Genomic DNA, 21096 nt, shown 5'->3' on the forward strand with positions numbered 1-21096 from the left:
ATACATTTTTATGAAAAATTTCATTGTCAGCTGCCTCACTGCATACCCTTTAATAGTACCAGGCAAAGATTTTCTTCAACTGTAGTACAGATTAGTTCTGAGTGATGGTATCAAAAGGTGAGAAAGACGTCATCCGCCTTTTTTTAAATCCATTTCTTTTGCCACCCTATATGTCTGTTCAGAGATGGGCTCTCAAGCTGACTTTGATTCTTTTAGTTGAGAAGTCTCTTAAAGCCATCTAGCCCACCTCCCTCAATTCCCTATGTGAGGAAGCAAAACCCCAGGGAAGCCAAAGGGCTCCTCTCCACCCCGACACCACAGGCTGGGGGAGAGTAGGGACTCTACCCCCCTCTCCCCTTCCTTGTAGGTGACACATGCTCTGCCCTCTGAGGCAGTCAGCGAAGGCAAATGGTCTGACTTCTTTATGTGGTCAACATTTTGATAGAATTTCTTTATAATTTGATAGAGATTATATTATTTTTATTTTATTTTGAGTGGGAAGAATTTTAAAACCTTTTTATGTGAATTACCATCTTGTTTCTTTCACCTTTGAAACAATGGTTTGTAGCAGAGACGACATTGTAGCAACCCAGAATTATGCTTTTGGAATGTGGTCCTCACTGTACAGGAGAATGTATAATCTTTTGTTAAAATTCCCAGTGTGCATACATTTTCTGGTTCCTCGGTCCAGTTGCTAAAGTTCTTAGTATTTTAGCCTAACATATTTATCACCAACTTTTCTTTAAAAGTGTTCCTTTTGTCACTTAATTACTGATTTTCCTGGGTTTGACATAATAAGTATTCTATGAGATGATATATATGCTTTTTTTGAAAGCTGATGCTCATGAATTCAAGTAGCTGAGTTCCTTTATGTTTTGTTTATTCACTAAAGTAGCTGACACAAAACACACCAAAACCTAGAGCGGTAGTTTTATGTAAATGCTCATGAGTTTGTATCAATAATATAATTGTTGATCCACTTATAATTCGTGCAATACTGTATGTATGTAGAGATTGAGTTGTCAATTAAAAAAAAGTGGCCTCTTTGTGATCATAAAATTGCCTTTTATTATTGAGGGGAGAGGGTTTGGGACAGCAGCTGCTAAAGCCAATAAAATGACTGTCTTTTTTGCTTAGGCTGCCTGTCACCAGGCGTCCTCCCTACCTGACACTGCTTCGTCCAGAGTCCTAGCTGCTGATTCTCCACACAGCCCTGGAGAGACCATCTCAGGTGTCTCTCATCTCCCTGGCTTTGCTAGCCTCTTTTTCCTCCTTGTTCCCCATGAGGTCATCCACCCCCCAAGCCAGGTTCCTCATGTCCTTAGGACGAGAGCATTATCACTACCTGGAGTGCTTTTCCCTCTGTCATCTGAGCTTTTATGTGAACCTCCTCCAAGAAGGTTCTCAGCTGTCCACTCAGGCACAGTAGTGAGCACTGACTCTCCACTAGCCCTGAGCTTTCACAGGTCATCAAAGACAGTCCCAACCTCAGAGAGCTTCAAGTCGGCAAATGAGACACCAGCGAAGAGCATCGATCACCATGGTAAGTGTTGTGAGCAGCTGGTGGTGATGGCATGCTCACTGCATGCCAGGAAGTGTTCTAATAAACATCATCTCAGCAATCGAGAATGCAGGTCTGACTACTGTCTTTTTCATAGATAAACCAAAACACAGCTTAAATAAAATAGCTAAGGTGGCCGAGTCAGAATCGTACCCTGTGTCTATGGCTCCAGATGCTGTGCTCCTAGCTGTTAGGCCATACTGCGTGTCCTGATCAACGGAGTGCGCTTCTAAAAAGGTAGCCTACAGGTTATGACCCCTGCGCCTAGTTGAAAGAGATTTGGGGAAGAGGGAAGACAGTGAACAGTACTAAAGAGGGTTGAAAAAACACAGAGGGCGTGTTCTCACTCATAGGTGGGAATTGAACAATGAGAACACTTGGACACAGGGCAGGGAACATCACACACCAGGGCCTGTCGTGGGGTAGGGAGCTGGGGGAGGGATAGCATTAGGAGATATACCTAATGTAAATGATGAGTTAATGGGTGCAGCACACCAACACGGCACATGTATACATATGTAACAAACCTGCACGTTGTGCACATGTACCCTAGAACTTAAAGTATAATAAAAAGTAATAATAAAAACACAGAGTGAAGCTAAGCAGTCCGGAGAATGAGGCCCGGAGAGGAGCAGTAAGGCTGGAGGGCGAGGTAGATGCCTGGGGCGTTTGGGCTTTCTGCAAGTTCTGTAGGCCTTGGGGCCACTGAAAGTGTTTAGGGGCACTCATTAGAAAATTGCATTTGGAAGTGTTTCCATGGCCTGGACTAGGCTGGCTGATGAGGACAGGAAGAAGCTACTGCAAAGCCCGCTATAATAGGACCTGAGCAGGGACCCGTGAGAGAAAGGCTTAGGAGGCAGAAAGGATGGTACTCTATCCGTAGCCCAACCTCATCAGCCAGTGTTCTGTGACTCATTTCTATTTGTACAGGCAGTACTTGTACTGTTCATTGGTTTTGGTTCTTGTCTCTTGTACAATATTGAAAGGTTCTTGGAGACAGGAACACAATTGCTTCTTCAATGTTCATTTAGCATCGGGCAGGTCAGAATTATTTTTGCAAAATGGCTCCATCCTACGGCCATGTCACACCATGTCATGCAAGCCTTAGCCCTCACCAGGAAGGTTCTGTCTGTTGCACCACATTCATCCACATTCTACTCACAAACACTGGTCATTGTGTTAGGCGATTTGGTAGTGCCCCTGGGTGATGTGTAGGCCAGCAGATCTGTTGCATAGCAGCAGACCTCAGGCTTTTCATGATCAGTTATAAGCCCACTCTTCCACATCAGGATGCTAAATTGAATGAATCAGGCCATGAAGACAGAGGCCTGCTGTGCTTCATTGTTGCAGGGCGCCTCCCAGCCCTCTGTCACCAGACCCACCAGAATGATTTTTTTTTCTCAAACAGGAAAGGGTTGGGAACAATCCCTACAAGATCAGATGTCCCTAAGATTTCCAGTATTTCCTAGGTTTCACTCAGCAGGAAATACCTCAAAAAAAAATGGCCTTTCTTGTCATGTTTTGATACCTGAGAAATCAGGAAATGGAAAAGCCTGTGCTAAGCTGAGCTGTAAGCAACATCAGTGTCTCATTTGAGCCTTAGAGCAGACGTGGCATGGGCCAGACACAGCATCGACCCAGAATAAACCCAAATACAGATCACCTGAGCTCAGTGCAGGCTGGGAGGCTGGCCTGGAAAGGTGTAGGTTTGGGGTGAGATATGCCTGGATTTGAATCATGGTTCCTGTCATTTTGTAGCCATGTAACCTTCTGTAAAACAGTCTCAGAATTTGGGGGGATGTGATGAGCTAACTACACATAAATGGCATCCTGCTAAGGGTAGACGTTTCATACGTTGTAATTCTTGTCCCTTTTAGCCATTTTCTTGTGCAAAAAGGGATAATATGTTAATGGATTATCAATCAAAGCAAGAGCTTAGGGAAAGAGTTTCAACACATTTAGGGAGTTATTGTCCCATATTCAAATCTGGGGGAAATTTGCTGTATTTCCTTCAAATAAAAGACCACAGTAACTTCTTTGAAAAGAACCATAAATTTCAAATATAAACATTCAGAGAAATTTCATTCTCTTAGTAGCTGATTAACTATAGACAAACCTGCCTTAATTGAGGAGCTGTTTTGAAAGCTCATTCCCCAGTAGGAACTCAGTCTCCTCGTCCCAGGTGGGTCTCATCAGACAAGAGAGGGAGGAGAGAGGGAGGTGCACCCTAGCCTCAGCCTCTATTGAAATACAGAGCCATGTGGTGGTTACATCACTGTGGACTCCCATCCTCCCTTGCTGCTGTGCAGTGTTCAGGGAAGGCTTCATTTCACACCAACCTTTAGCGGGGCAAGGGCTCTGTACCAGCGGTACTCAGCTTAAAACTAGCCTACTTTGACGGCCTTGACGGGTTACTGCTTTTACTTCTACTAGCTAGTGATTCCAAAACTTTTCATGATGAAGTGCCCATTTACTGGGCCAGGTGTCTTGGCTCAAGCCTGTAATCCCAGCACTTTGGGAGGCAAAAGTGGGCAGATCACCTGAGCCCAGGAGTTCAACCAGCCTGGGCAACGTGGCAAAACGCTGTCTCTACAAAAAATACAAAAATTAGCTGGTCATGGTGGTACATGCCTGTAGTCCCCGTTACTCAGGAGACCAAGGTGAGAGGATCACTTTAGCCCAGGAGGCAGAGCTTGCAGTGAGTGGAGATAGCGCCACTGCACTCCAGCCTGGATGACAGAGCAAGACCCTGTCTCAAAAAAAAAGAATAAAAAATAAAGTACTCATTTATTGTTCTCCATGGATTCTATGTCTTGAAGCAGTCTTCAAACTTTAAGGTGCAAATAAGTCACCTGGGGGTCTTGTTAAAAAGCAGATTCTTGGCCGGGCGCAGTAGGTAGCTCACACCTGTAATCCAGCACTTTGGGAGGCTGAGGCGAGTGGATCACTTGAGGTCAGGAGTTCGAGACCAGCCTGGCCAACATAGTGAAACCCCATCTCTACTAAAAATACACAAAAATTAGCCAGGCATGGTGGTGGGCGCCTGTAGTCCCAGCTACTCAGGAGGCTGAGGCAGGAGAATCACTTGAACCTGGGAGGTGGGGAGGTTGCAGTGACATGAGATGGCACCACTGCATTCCAGCCTGGGTGACAGAGCAAAACTCTGTCTCAAAAAAAAAAAAAAAAAAAAAAAGATTCTGTAACAAAGGTCCAGGGCAGAGCCTGAGATTCTGCATTAGTAGCAAAGGCCCAAGTGAAGCCAGTGCTGTTGCTCTGCAGAACACCTTTGAATGGCAGGCTTTTGAAATATTTTCTCATTGGAAGAATCTTCTGTATTTATTAAATTCTGCTTAAAATTATTAACTTTCTTGTATATCCATGTTCATAACAGCATTATTCACAATAGCCAAAAGGTAGGAACAACCCAGGTGTCCATTGACAGGGGACAGGGGGTGAGAAATTTATTTCATGGACACAGATTCAGTTGGAAAAGATGAAAAAGCTCTGGAGATGGAAGGCAGTGCAGGTGGCACAACAATGTGAATGTACTGAATGCCACAGAACTGTGTACCTAAAACGGCTTAACACAGTAAACTTCATGTTATGGATATGTTGCCACGGTGTTCACAAGTTATTAACTCAATCAGACTATTTAAATGCCCAGTAGATTGCATTCTGGGGAAATGGCTGTTTCAGGAAAATTTTCAGTGATTGCCACAAGGACCTCCCATGGGTGGGGAATGGAGTCTGGAGCACGGCTGCATGGCTCATGGAGAGAATTTGCACGGCCAGGTAGCCCCTGGTCCACTTCTACCCATATCTGGCCAGGTGCAAAGAGCATAGCTGTACCTTCTATTATCTCTCTCAATTTCTTATTTGCACTTTGCCCATGTCTATAGAAGGAAAAACTTGACTGATTAGAAATTACATTCACGGCACCTGTAGTCCCAGCTACTCAAGAGGCTGAGGTAGGAGAATGGCGTGAACCCGGGAGGCGGGGCTTGCAGTGAGCTGAGATCGCGCCACTGCACTCCAGCCTGGGCGACAGAGCGAGACTCCGTCTCAAAAATAAATAAATAAATAAATTATATTCACGCCAGCCTGGGCAACATGGCGAAACCCCATCTCTAGAGAAAAATACATAAATCAGCCAGGCGTGGTGGCGTGCGCCTGGGGTCCCAGCCACAAGCTGAGGCAGAAAAAAAAGTAGCTACTCAGCTACTCAATGTTCACTCTTTAAAAATGCTTTTCCATCATCCTCCACCATCTCCCACACCCCAAGCAGCAAGATAATTCCCCATCGCTTAGCATCATATAGTTGCTTATGTGACCTTGAGGATGTCCACATGTCACAATGGACAGTCACTTAACACTAAGCAATGACACATGCTAGGAGTGGGGCTGGGCCTTGGGTCTGCTGGATGAATGAGACCCAGCCTCTGCCCTGGGAGTGCAGAGACTCAAGACAGATATGACCACGTGAAGAGACAACTGTAAAACAAGTGGTAAGTGCAGCTACAGCCATAGCCACAGGGCACTGTGAGACCACAGAGCAGTGAAAACTAAGCCAGTCTAGGCTTGGCAAGGAGAGATGGAGTAGTGAGGTGGGCAGTGGCTAGGGTGGGAAGACCAGAGCTGGGAGGTGAGATGGGATTTGGGTTTATCTTTACCAATAAGGGTGAGGAGCCTGTTTCATCTTCCTCCAGGCAGGTCACAGAAGCTGGAACCAGTTGATCAGGCCGAGCCTGCAGACTCCCTCATCCTTTCTGGCCTTCAACACTAATAGCCCTGCCCTCTCTCCCCAGCCTCAGTGCCTTCATCCTCCCCCATGTTCCCATGGATGCTATGTCCTGACTTTGCACCTGTCCCTCACACCCAGTGTCCTTTCTTTTTCCTCTGCCACTTGGGAGGCTGATGGGAGGATCACCTGAGCCTGGGAGGCTGAGGCTGCAGTGACCTGTGTTCACGCCACTGCACTCCAGCTGGGGTGACAGAATGAGAGCCTATCTCAAAGAAAAAAAAAAAAAAAACTGCTCTGTATGATACTATCAAAGTGGATATATGTAATTGCACATTGTGAAATCTCATAGAATGCACAACACCAAGAATGGACCGTAATGTAAACTGTGAAGTATGGGCTTTAGTTAGTAACCGTGCATTGATACCGGCTCATCAAGTATAACAAACGTACCACACAAACATAAGTAGTAAAAAAAAAAAAGGGGGAAGCTGTGTGTATGGTGCAGGGAAGGGGGGTTGTGGGAACATTGTCCTTTTAACCAATTCTAAAATTGCTCTAAAATTTAAGTATATTAATTTTTTAAAAAAAAAGTTTTGTTAAATTAGCAATATAATAGTTAGCTTACCCAAGAAAATTCAGGTTTTCGAATATTGCGTTTTAAAAGCAATTATTTCCGGATGTGAGGGTGATCTGGCTGCAACATCTGTCACCCCACTGATGGCCAGGGTTAATTTGTCTGATCTGGCGGGCTAGGTGGGTGTCTCCTTCCTCCCTCATCGCTCCACATGCGTCCTTCCAGACGCTGCGACAACCTACCCCAACAGAGGAGGGCCGTTCTTTGGTCAAGGGTATATGAGTAGCTGCACTCCCCTGCTAGAACCTCCAAACAAGCTCTCTAAAAGTAATTACTTCAAAGGAAGGATTAAGAGTTTCATCCTCTATGACAAAATTAATTTTTCCTTTTTTTTTTTTTGAGACAAAGTCTCACTCTGTCGCCCAGGCTGGAGTGCAATGGCGCGATCTCGGCTCACTGCAACCTCCGCCTCCCGGGTTCAAGTGATTCTCCTGCCTCAGCCTCCCAAGTAGCTGGGACTACCGGCGCCCACCACCATGCCCAGCTAATTTTTGTATTGTTAGTAGAGACAGGGTTTCACCGTGTTAGCCAGGATGGTCTTGATCTCCTGACCCCATGATCTGCTCCCCTTGGCATCCCAAAGTGCTGGGATTATGGGCGTGAGCCACCGCACCCATCCTACAAAAATTTTAGTAATAAAGGTTGTCCTTAATAGTTGAATGTGCACAGCTATAAAACCCACACAAGAAAGCAATCTGGCCTCCGCATCTAATATCTGCTCAAGATTGATGAGCTCTCTCCCACTCCACGTTAGCCCCAGATGGGTTGTTTGAGCTGCCCACACTGCTCATTCCCTGAAGCCATCATGACAGGACACTGTCACCTTTGTCATCCATTGTGTTGGTATATAAATCCACTCAACTGATCTGTTCCTGGCCAAGACCACAGACTTTTCCCCTCTCTTTGAGGAGCTAAGTCTGATTGATTGTCATATTTTCAGTTCTGGTTGTTATATCAGCAGTAGCAAATTGCATTCCCTGTCAATCAATCGTGTTGTCAATTCACCCTCTGACAACTAAAGCAGAAGGCCTAAAATTACTGAGTGCCTACTCTGTGCCAGCTGCCATGTCAGACAAGCGGCTCCCCTGGGAAGACAGCCAGACTCAAGGGTGAGGGATCAAGGAAATCAGCCAGGAAGTCCATTAGGCATTTTGGGGAAAGACCAGGCAGGAGCTAATGAAGTCTAGATGAAAAGTGACAGCTGAGAGAACTGAAAAAGGGGCAGATGTTGTCTTGTTTGGCTTGATGGAGCCTCCAACTGATTACAAGTGAAAGCCAGGAGGGAGGAGCTTAAAAGGCCTGCTGTTCTGCAGGGGAACCTTCAGGTTCCTATGGGCTCTCATCTCCTCCCCAAGGAGTCTTCTCACTTAGACTAGCACTCCCAAAGCATGGAACCCAGTAATCGCTGCAGTGAGCCACAGGTGCTTTGGGGTTTCAGAAGAAAAGGCAGTCTGTTGGCCTAAAGGAAGAAGCCGAGGCAAAATTAATATAAGTAGAGAGCTTATTTGAGCCAAGTTTGAGGACTGCAACCCTGGGGACATTGATTCAAGTTGCCCAGAATATATGCTCCAATCGGCAATTATAAGTGGGTTTTTAAAGGGAAAAAAGAAGAGGTAGTTCTAAAGTTGTTTACCAAGTATTTACATTGGTTCATTAAAATACCGTAAGCTTCTTTTTTCTTCTTCTTCTTGTTGAGACAAGGTTTCCCCCTGTGTTGCCCAGGCTGGTCTTGAACTCCTGTACTCAAGTGATCTCTCACCTCAGCCTCCCGTGTAGCTGGGATTACAGGTGCATGCCACAGTGACTCACTCAAAATAGTATAAGCTATTGACTGGCTATGCGTTGTTCTTTGTATCACAAATTCCAGAAAAATGAAGATATGGGTGAGGGTTACATTGTGCAACTCATAGCATTTTAGGTAATTTATCAGCTGGTCTGGAAACTACAGGCAATAGAAGAAAAATACAAAATGCCTTTAAACAATTAACCCTGGGCATAGGGTTAATGAGACTCTCCTGTCTCTCTGATAAATTTTGCATTCCTCAGATTCTTCCGACTGCTCTGAGCTACTTTCCTTTCCCAAATGAAACAGTTGTAGTCACACTTCATAAATTGAAAATAACATAGTAATGATTTCCCAGAAATCTCATTTTGTTCCTAATAGCTCCTGCATATTTAAATGTTGAGCATTTTCCACGAAGATGACATTAATCAAATGTTCTTAAATAACATTCAATTAGCAGGATACAGTTCATTCTGGTTAATATATTTTTCACATTTGCTTATTTCTGTTTAGTAAGTCTGCAATCTTTATCATTGCTATTGGGTTATATTAGATTGAATCAGTGGCTCAAAGGTATTCATTGAAACCTAAAATAATGATGGAGACAGTAGTGGATATTCCACACATCAGAATCATCTATGAACGCACATAGTGCTCACGATTCCAGAATGATGTAGGATGGCAACCAGGACTCACTGGGTCAAGCAAATCTGCAGGTATGATGATCTTACATAAGCAGCTGAAGAGTGAAAGTAAGAAGTGAGAAGACAGTAGTGGATATTTCACGCATCAGAATCATCTGTGAATGCACATTGTGCTCATGATTCCAGAATGCTGTAGAATGGCAACCAGGACTCACTGCGTCAAGCAAGGCTGCAGGTGTGATGATCTTACAGAGGCAGCTGAAAAGTGAAAGTGAGTAAGAAGGGCCACAATGAACATCTGAAAAACGTGTTAGATTAAATCAAAGTTCTCCTTCCCCAAGTCCCCTGAGAAAAATATAAGACCTGGCCAGATGAGCTTATTATGGCTCAGAAAACAACACTCCTGTAGGAGCCAAGGGAAAAATGTCCTTTTTGCCCTCTGAAGGTTTGCTGAAAAAAATAACTCACAAAAGGCAGATTCATTGGAGAAAAGGCGTACGAATTTATTTATGTGCACATAGGAAAGAACCACAGAATGATTACTCCAAACACCCAGTGGGGTACAGAAGCTTACATACCATCTTGAGGTTACCAAGAGAATGGGAGCTCAGAGAATGGCCCAAAACAAGTTATGGTGGTAAATCAGGTTATGGTGCATGACAGGTTATGGCGGGGAGAGAAGAGGAGGCCTGGCTAGCAAAGGTGGTCTTGCTATGTAGATGAAACCTCACAGGTAGCAGCCTTCAGAAAGAATACATGGTAAATGTTTCCCACCTTCAAAGGTGTCAAACTCTCAGTTAATCTTTCCTACATCAAACAAGGGAAGGCTCAGAAGAAGCCAGGCTGCATCAAGGCAGATTCTGTATGATGCAAATCTCCCCACGAAAGACAACTTTGCAGGGCTACTTCTGTTTGCTGGCTCTCTGAACAGACACCTCAAAATGTATCAAAGAAGGATATTTTGGGGGTAAAATATTTTTATTTCTGTCAGTCCTACTTTGAAACTTCAAAAAACTTTCACATATTAAAAGCCATGTTGATGGCTTTGGAGAGATTTGGGTTAGAAGTTGTTAGATAGAGATAGGCAAAGGAGTGGGAAAAATTTGGGACAAGCAAAAAAGAGCAAATTTAAATATATTGTCCATATATTCTTGAATTAGTCTCATTTCTTTTTTTTTCTCTGAGACAGTGTCTCACTCTGTCTTTCAGGCTGGAGTGCAGTGGTGTGATCTTGGCTCACTGCAACCTCCACCTCCTGGGTTCAAGCCATTCTCCCACCTAAGCCTCCTCAGTAGCTGGGACTACAGGCATGCCTCACCACACCCAGCTAATTTTTGTATTTTTGGAAGAGACGGGGTTTCACCATGTTTGCCAGGCTGGCTGGCTGGTCTCAAACTCCTGGCCTCAGATGATCCACCCATGTTGGCCTTCCAAAGTGCTGGGATTACAGGTGTGAGCCACTGTGCCCGGCCAAGTCTCTTAGTTCTGAAAATATATCAGTTCAGTTAAACCATTTTCTCCCATTCCAGAAGATGGCATTGCAGATGGGCTAGGCCTCTCTATACAATGCAGGTAAACAGATCTTTAAGAAGAGGCATTTCTATGGAACAGAAGAAAAACAGATTAATGTCTGAAGTGGTCTATCTATAAACTAGCTGTTCTAGAGTTTCTGAAGTATCATCAGATTGCAGTAGCAATCTGACAGATTTTTCTGGTTTATAGTTCAAATCAGGTGTTCAAGCAAACTTTCTGAGAAGTTTACACAGCAGCAGACATGAAGACTGTTTTTGTATAAGTTGCTGTGGTGATTTTTCTCAAAGTTTATACCAGATTGTTTAGCATCAGTTTGCAGAGCTCTAAGAAGAGCAGAGTTTTAATTTCTAATAATTCCAAGTCAGCAAAATGAGATGCAAATCTGAAAATATTACTTTGGAGACTTGTTGCCAGCAAAGAATTCAGCATTCAGTCCAAACTGGAAGCAAATAATAAAAACGCAAAAACAATGGACAAGGTAAGAATCTAACAAGTGTACTACAGTTTTCTTCTGAAACATAATTTTTCTCTCTGCAGTTCCCCATTTCTACCAAGGTTAAAATATAGTAGGACCAATTTATTTGCAAAATAAGTTGCAGTCTTTTTTTTTTGAAATGGAGTCTCGCTCTGTCTCCCAGGCTGGAGTGCAATGGCACGATCTCCGCTCACTGCAACCTCCGCCTCCCAGGTTCATGCCTTTCTCCTGCCTCAGCCTCCCGAGTAGCTGGGACTACAGACACATGCCACCATGCCCAGCTAACTTTTTGTATTTTTAGTACAGACAGGGTTTCATCATGTTAGCCAGGATAGTCTTTATCTCCTGACCTCATGATCTGCCCTCCTTGGCCTCCCAAAGGGCTGGGATTACAGGCATGAGCCACCACGCCCGGCCAAATTGTAGTCTTATTATACTTGCTGATTTATTGCATAAAGTGAAGCAAGAGCTGGGCACTGTGGCTTGGTACTATAATCCCAATTACTTGAGAGGCTGAAGTGGGAAGATCTCTTGAGCGCAAGAGTTTAAGGCTTTAGTGAGCCATGATCGTGCCACTGCACTCCAGGCAGAGTGACACAGAGCAGGATCCCATGTCTTTAAAAAACAAAAAAGTGTAGCAAGAATAATGATTGGTTTGTTGGTTATATGGGTTCTTTTAAAGTTGGCTTTTCTGAGGCTTTTTCATAAAGAATTTCATATTAGGCTTTTAAAAGCCTCTTGAAACTAGGAACACTTAGCCAATGATTCACCATCAAACTGTGCCTGTAATACCTGTATGATTTGGGTTAATTCCTCTCTTCTAGAAGTCCCTAAAATATCTTGAGTTTCTTGGACCTGTCAGAAAGTAACATTCTTTACTTATTGCAAGTTCAGGAACCTTCTAAAGAAACTGTAGACAAGATACCAGGCCAGTCTTTCCAAAGGGCTTTTTATCAGCTGCATAAAGTCAACCATGACTCCTCAAAGCAGTCTGCTCATATCCAAAATTATGTCATTCCGGTCAAAGTCTTGGTAAAATAACCAGTGTATTCAATTATGTCCATTACAAAAGAAAACGGGTTCTTATTGAATTTTTGCAAATAACTGTAATGCCATAAATTAAGAATACTCACAAATAGTTTCCAAATTTTGAAGAAATCAGGTGGAGAGAAAGGTAAATGTTTCAGTTTTTCTCACAAAAGTGTACTTTACCCAATAGCTTAAAAAAAAAAGTTTTCTTAACTCTGGAAGACAAAACCTAAAAAGTATCAGCAATGTTTCAAACAAAAAGTCATAGAAAAGCATTTCAGTTCTCTATCAGTTCAGCTCCAGGTAATTAACTTTTATTTTGCTTGATGTTGGGTTAGCAATCTTCATGAATCTGTAAGATTTGTATTTAGAATTCTGGAAGGTTTTACTGAATCCAGTGGTGGGATCTCTAAAGTTATCAGGAACCTGTGCTCAAGAGTACTTACCAACACATATCTGAATTTTAGGCATCTCATACAATTTGGGGACAAATACTAGTAACAACACATTTATACAAATATAACTTAAAAATGTTAAACACCATTTCTTATTTGATAATGCTTCCTGAATGATTTTAACACAACAATTAAGCCTAATACATCAATCCTGGACTTCCAGGGGCCCCAATAGTAAAAAAGTTCATTTGAGGTCAAGAAGATTGAATTTAGAATTTAAAATTTGTTTTAGGGAAGTTTATCAAATATCAAAGGTTTAAAACACTTGATCAGAATAGGGTAACAGGTCACTGTAAAATAAGTCATTTGTCTAGCCAAAGTGATAATTTAAAGATTTCAAAAAGCAAAAATCTTTACTTTTTGGTGGAGAGGAGACTCAGTTTTCCAAACAATCAAAAGGCCAAATAAAGGGCCAGGTGTGGGGGCTCACGCTTGTAATCCCAGCAATGTGGGAGGCTGAGGCAGGCAGATCATTTGAGGTCAGGAGTTTGAGACCAGCTGGCCAACATGGTGAAACCCCATCTCTACCAAAAATACAAAAATTAGCTGGTTGTGGTGGCACACACTTGTAATCCCAGCTACTTGGAAAGCTAAGGCAGGAGGATCACTTGAACCCAGGAGGCAGAGGTTGCAGTGAGCCAAGGTGGTGCCACTGCACCACAGCCTGGGCAACAGAGTGAGACTCCATCTCAAAACAAAACAAAACAAAACAAAAAAGACCAAATAACGACAGCATGAGACCAACAGAATCTAAGAATCTGTCTCGTCTTCTTTCTTCTCCCCTCTCCTCTCTCTCTCTCTCTCTCTCTCGTGTGTGTGTGTGTGTGTGTGTGTGTGTGTGTGTGTGTGTGTAGTTTACCTAAAAGCTAAAGAAAAACCTTTTACTATCTCTTGTTAATACTACCTGGAAATCTTGTTTAAAAGAGGAAAACGAATTTTACCTTTGCATCAGTTTATTATTAATGCTAAAACTAACTTTAATAAAACCTGATAAACAGATCCATTCAATTGTAATCAGTTTTGACCACACACGATAAGGTTTCCATAAACCTTTTATAACCTCTTACAATTTTTTTATTCTTTCTTTCTCCAATTTTTTATTTCCATTTAGCTTTATCTATTTTTTATTCCTTTAATTAAAAAAAAACTTTCAAAACCTCTAAACTGACAAAATTATATTCCCTGTAACAAAAACCATATTCTCATGATGTTGTATAATTTTTTCCCAAAACCACATTCTACTTTTCTTATTACACTTTGCATACAAAATTGTTTATCTTATACTTGGTGGTTTTAGTTTATACATATATTAATTACAACGTTAACTCTTAGAAACCCTAATTTTCAGTGAAAAACCTAGAAAGTAAGCAATTTTAACTGTTAGTCACATACTAACAATTTATGATACACATTTTATTATTTTTAGAAACATAGACTTTCTAACGAAAGTTTTTCAGTGTGAAACAGGACGTATTTATTAACAGATCTAAATAAGTTTTATTTCTCTAAAATAGGAAGCCAAAAGTATAGGAGATTAAACTCATATTTATTCATTAATGTCTTGGCATTATATCATATTTGGATATCATCTAGATAGTTAATGAATATCCATTATTTAATTTAGCTTAGCAAAACTCTAGGAGTTTTTATTACCAAAAAGGTTTGAGAAAACTTTTCTAAGTAAACATGTTCTAAAAAACAATTATTATTAAACATTTGGCCAGCTGCAGTGGCTCACGCCTGTAGTCTCAACTATTTGGTAGGGCGAGGCAGGAGGATTGCCTGAGCCCAGGAGTTTGAGGCTACTATGAGCTATGACTGCATCTGTGAATAGCCACTTCACTCCACCCTGGTCAAAATAGCAAGACTCTGTCTTTTAATAAAAAAGGAAGATTAAAAATTTGTATGCCTTTTTCACAATTCGTTTTCAACTACCCTTCTGAGGGTAAAGGAGAAGCTTTCCCTTTGTTCCTACGATACCACTGAAACTTCTGATTGATTAAATAAACAAACACAGTAGCATTCTAATAAACCAGTAGAGTTTCTCCATAACAAAAACAACAAAGAATTACCTTCTAGGACAAAACTGATTTCATTGCTAAATAAAATAAAGACAAAAATGTCCAACACATTATTCAAATGTCTTACTTATTGAAATACAAACAGATTGTATATTACATTATTGTAAAGAATCATAAACCTGGCTACAGAGTTAATCATGTATGTTCTTAGAGAAAAATACAATGAGCTATTGGCCAAAGAGCTTTATCAAAGATCTTATTGTATAAATATGGTACTGTTGGGGCTCAGAAACCAATACCCCAAAATATGGCCCTTTGACATGCTGAATGGAAGAAGCCTCAAGGCCTCTGTGACCTTTCCCATGTGCTGTCTCTCAATTCTGTATGACCTCCCACAAAGCACAGGCTAAAGTTGTTCTCTGAAGTTCCCTTACCTGCCTGGAGTCCAGATTTGCCAAAGAAAACAATTAACTCCAAATCCTGTCCCCGAGTTTTCATTAACTGAACTCATATCACATGAAGAAAGACTGTCTCTCAAGAGCAAAAGAAAAACAAAGTTTAAAAAGAAAAAAACATTAAGTCTGTCAACACACTTGGACAGACTTTTGTCAGAAACCATTGTCTGCTCTGTGTGTCCAACATACTCTGTCCCGGGCCATTGTACATTCTTCAAGCCCGTAGAATTCCGCCCTCTCAAATCTTTTACTGTCCCCATAAAATAATCCACACGGCTCCATCACTCTTGCCCCCAAGAAGACGAACATATAACCATCTGTACCCCATTGAGTGGTAGGGTAATCACTGTGATTTTCCCCCTATGTACTCTAGTAAATTTCTATGCCATTTCTCCTATCGATCTGCCTTTTGTCAGTGGATTTTTCAGCTTAACTTCAGAGAGCAAAGGGGAAGTTGGCCAAGTGCAGTGTCTCATGCCTGTAATCCCAGCACTGTGGGAAGCTGAGGCAGGCAGATCGCTTGAAGTCAGGAGTTCAAGACCAGCCTGGCCAACATGGTGAAACCCTATCTTTACTATAAAGAAAAATAAGTCGAGTGTGGTGGTGCACACTTGTAATCCCAGCTACTCAGGAGGCTGAGGCAGAAGAATTGCTTGAACTTGGGAGATGGAGGTTGCAGTGAGCCAAAATCGCGCCACTGCACTCCAACCTGGGTGACAGAGTAAGACCCTGTCTCAAAAAAAAAAAAAAAAAAAAAAAAAAAAAAAAAAAAAAGGCGGGAGACGGTTTCCTTTGGCCTCTACAGTTTGACAATATACAATGTGACAAAGCATTTACAATAGCAAATGTGAGCTAGTTTACTGCTTTTGATACATATTGTATATATACATGAAGAAGAAAGACACAACAATGCTTTGTTCTCTTTGTCACCAGTTACTGTGGGAGATGGTTTGTAGGCTGAAACAGATGCCCAAATTCTCCTACCAAAGGAACATCTGGAAGGGAACAGGAAGGAAGACTCCTGCTCTAAAAAGAAAGGAACAGTCTCTGAATGGCTGTCCACACTCTGTCTTACTCCCAGGGAGGCCTTTCTTGGTTGTGATTTAGTTTTAGAAGACACTGTGAAAACTGAACACACAATCAAATGTGGACCCTGCATTTTCATCCTGCCATACACAGAAAGGAGTAAAGAATGAGGCTAATGAATTTGTAAGTTAAGATGATGGATTGAAATCTGTAAATAATTTTATACTTACTGAAACTTGGACCAAACTTCGACACCAGAATTTGCTTTTAAAGACATCACATAAAATAAAGATGCTAACAGCAATAACGTTTTGGAAGCTGGCAGGCAGATGGCTGTGACGTTGCTGGCGTGGCAGACTTGAGAAAGCTGGGAACCAGATGAGATTACACCTCAGAATCTTCCAACAACTGTGCTACAGGCAACACAAGGAGCCACTGGAACTGGGGTGATGGGGAAGGTGGGCTAAGAGAAGGTCCTTGATGAGAAGGTTGACCTAGTGCCTGCCCACATTTCATGACTCTGGGTAAATGCCCCTGCTTCCACCTGGTGGAAATCTAAAGGTTTTTTTTTCTACAGAGAAACTAAAACAGGTTCAGGTCACCCAACTGGGGGAGTGCCAGGCCCAGCAGGGGGTGTAAATATCATACCAAAAAACAATAAATAAACCCACAGACAAACAAGGAGTTGTGGGAATGTGTAAGTGCTAGATGCAAGGCCCCCAACTCAGCATTCAACATTCTCTAAAAATGAGACCCTTTGTGTACAAATGGTCTCACTTTAGAAAACTCAGTGACATGCAATTAACTCATGTAACAAAACTGCGCGCCTACTCTCTGAAGCTAAAATAAAAGTAGAAAAAACAGGCTGGGCACGGTGGCTCACGCCTGTAATCCCAGCACTTTGGGAGGCTGAGACAGGCAGATCACCTGAGGTCAGGAGTTTGAGACCAGCCTGGCCAACATGGCGAAACCCAGTCTCTACTAAAAATAGAAAAATTAGCCGGGGGTGGTGGCAGGCACCTGTAATCCCAGCTACTCTGGAGGCTGAGGCAGGAGAATTGCTTGAACCCAAGAGGTGGAGGTTGCAGTGAGCCGAGATCTCACCACTGCACTCCAGCCTGGGCAACAGAGTGAGACTCAGTCTCAAAAAAACAAAAACAAACAAACAAAAAAAGTAGAAAAAATAAATAAAGTGCAACCTCTACCCTCAGTGCAGACAAATGGAAATCTCTGGGGAATCCTACCAGCTCAGGAAAAACCTAAACATACTCATCACATCAAGGGACCCTCCCACAAAGGGTTTACCCAAAGTCCGTGAGTCCCACCAATGTGTGCAGAGCCTCCTGCCAGCTTTTGAACACTTCACTCTTACTGAGCAGATGACCAATGATCCCCAGACCGTCAGAGGACTGCCTCTATAATGGAAGGTAGGGGCCAAAACAAACAGGGACAAAAAAGAGACTATGTTGGCAGAAGAAAACTTCAAAAGAACAATCAGTGTATATTTGAGGGATAAGAGAAGATAATTTTGCACCATGAAACAATAATGAATTACATGAAAATCAGATACATGCAGATACACATGTAGTATCCGCAAGTGGACATTTTTGGCGCTTTGAAGCAATGGTGGAAAAGAAAATATCTTCACATAAAAATTATACAGAAACATTCTGAAAAACTTCACTGAGATGTGTGGATTCATCTCACAGAGTTGAACCTTTCTTTTGATTGAACAGTTTTGAAAGACTCTTTTTGTAGAATCTGAATTTGGACATTTGGTGCGCTTTGCGGCCTATGGTAGAAAAGGAAATATCTTCACATAAAAACTAGACAGAAGCATTCTGACAAACTTCTTTGTGATTTGTGCATTCATCTCACAGAGTTGAACCTTTCTTTTGATTGAGCGGCTTTGAAACACTCTTTTTGTAGAATCCGCATGTGGACATTTGGAGCTCTTTGAGGCCTGTGGTGGAAAACGAAATACCTTCACATAAAAACTATACAGAAACATTCCGATAAACTTCTTTTTTATGTGTGCATTCTTCTCACAGATTTGAACCTTTCTTTTCATTGAGCAGTTTTGAAAAACTCTTTTTGTGGGATCTGCAATTGTACATTTGAAGCGCTTTGAAGCCTATGGCTTAAAAGGAAATATGTTTTCTTAATCCAGTCTGGATTAAGAAAATGTGGCACATATACACCATGGAATACTATGCAGCCATAAAAAATGATGAGTTCATGTCCTTTGTAGGGACATGGATGAAATTGGAAACCATCATTCTCAGTAAACTATCGCAAGAACAAAAAACCAAACACCGCATATTCTCACTCATAGGTGGGAATTGAACAATGAGATCACATGGACACAGGAAGGGGAATATCACATTCTGGGGACTGTGGTGGGGAGGGGGGGGAGGGGGGAGGGATAGCATTGGGAGATATACCTAATGCTAGATGACAAGTTAGTGGGTGCAGCGCACCAGCATGGCTCATGTATACATATGTAACTAACCTGCACAATGTGCATATGTACCCTAAAACTTAAAGTATAATAATAAAAAAAAAAGGAAATATGTTCACATAAAAACTGGACAGAATCATTCATAGAAAATCCTTTGTGTTGTGTGCATTCATCTCACCGGGTTGAACATTTCTTTTAATTGAGCAGGTTTAAACACTCTTTTTGTAGAATCTGCAAGTGGACATTAGGAGCCCTTTGAGTCCTGTGGTGGAATAGGAAATATCTTCATTTAAGAACTAGACAGAAGCATTCTGAGAAACTTCTTTGTGATGTGTGCGTTCATCTCACAGAGTTGAAACTTTCTTTTCATTGAGCAGTTTTGAAATAATCTTTTTGTAGAATCTGCAAGTAGACATTTGTAGCGCTTTGCGGCCTATGGTGGAAAAGGAAACATCTATACATGAAAACTAGACAGAAGCATTCTGACAAACTTCTTTGTGATGTGTGCTTTCATATCACAGAGTTGAACATTTCTTTTGCTTGAGCAGTTTGGAAACACTCTTTTTGTAGAACCCGCATGTGGATATTTGGAGAGCTTTGAGGCCTACGGTGGAAAAGGAAACATCTTCATATGAAAACTAGACAGAAGCATTCTGACAGACTTTTTTTGATGTGAGAATTCACCTCACAGAGTTGAACCCTACCTTCGATTGAGCAGTTTTGAAACACTCTTTTTGTAGGATTTGCAATTGGACATTTGGAGCGCTTTGAGGACTATGGTGGAAAAGGAAATATCTGCACATAAACACTAGACAGAATTATTCTGAGAATATTCTTTGTGACGTGTGCATTCATCTCACAGAGGTGAACCTTTCTTTTGATTGAGCAGTTTTGAAACACTATTTTTGTGGGATCTGTAAGTGGACATTTGGAGCATTTTGACGCCTATGCTGGAAAAGGAAATATCTTCACATAAAAACTGGACAGAAGCATTCTGAGAAATTTCTTTGTGATGTGAGCATTCATCTCACAGAGTTGAAGCTTTCTTTTGATTGAGCAGCTTTGAAACACTCTTTTTGTAGAATCTGCATGTGGAAATTTGGAGCGTTTTGAGGCCTATTGTTGAAAAGGTAATATCTTCACATAATAAATAGATGCATTCTGAGAATCTTCTTTGTGATATGTGCATTTATCTCACAGTGTTGAAATTTTCTTTTGATAGAGTGGTTTGGAAACTCTTTTTGTAGAATCTGCAAGGGGACACTTGGAGAGCTTTGAGTCCTGTGGTGGAAAAGGAAATATCTACACTTAAGAACCTGACAGAAGAATTCTGAGAAACTTCTTTGTGAAATGTGCATTCGTCTCACAGAGTTGAACCTTTCTTTTGATTGAGCAGTTTTGAAACACTCTTTCTGCAGAATCTGCAAGTGGACATTTGCAGCCCTTTGGGGCCTATGGTGGAAAAGGAAATATCTTCATACAAAGACTAGACAGAAGCATTCTGGCAAATTTCTTTGTGATGTGTGCATTCATCTCACTGAGGTGAACCTTTCTTTTGATTGAGTAGTTTGGAAACTCTCTTTTTGTGGAATCCGGAAGTGGACATTTGGAGTGCTTTGGGACCAATGGTGGAAAAGGAAATATCTTCACTTAAGAACTAGACAGAAGCATTCTCAGAAACTTCTTTGTGATGTGTGCATTCATCTCACAGAGTTGAACCTTTGTTTTGATTGAGCAGTTTGGTAACACTCTTTTCGTAGAATCTGCAAGCGGACATTTGGAGCCCTTTGAGGCCTATGGTGGAAAAGGAAATATATTCACATAAAAACTAGACAGAAACATTCTGAAAAACCTCTTTGTGATGTGTGCATTCATCTCACAGGGTTGAAACTTACTTTTGATTGAGCAGTTTTGAAACACTCTTTTTGTAGAGTCTAGAATTGGACATTTGGAGTGCTTAGAGTCCTATGGAGGAAAAGGAAATATCTTCATATAAAAACTAGAGAGAAGTGTTTTGAGAAACTCTTTGTGATGTGTACATGCATTCATCTCACAGATTTGCACCTTTCTTTTGATTCAGCAGCTTTGAAACACTCTTTTTGTAGCATCTAGAATTGGACATTTGGAGCGCTTAGAGTCCTATGGTGGAAAAGGAAATATATTCACGTAAAAACTAGACAGAATCATTCAGAGAAAATTCTTTGTGATGTGTGCATTCATCTCACAGAGTTTAACCATGATTTTGATGGAGCAGTTTGGAAAAACTTTTTTTGTACGA

Source organism: Pan troglodytes, chromosome 11 (assembly GCF_028858775.2).
Source record: "Pan troglodytes isolate AG18354 chromosome 11, NHGRI_mPanTro3-v2.0_pri, whole genome shotgun sequence".
Lineage (NCBI taxonomy): Eukaryota > Metazoa > Chordata > Mammalia > Primates > Hominidae > Pan > Pan troglodytes.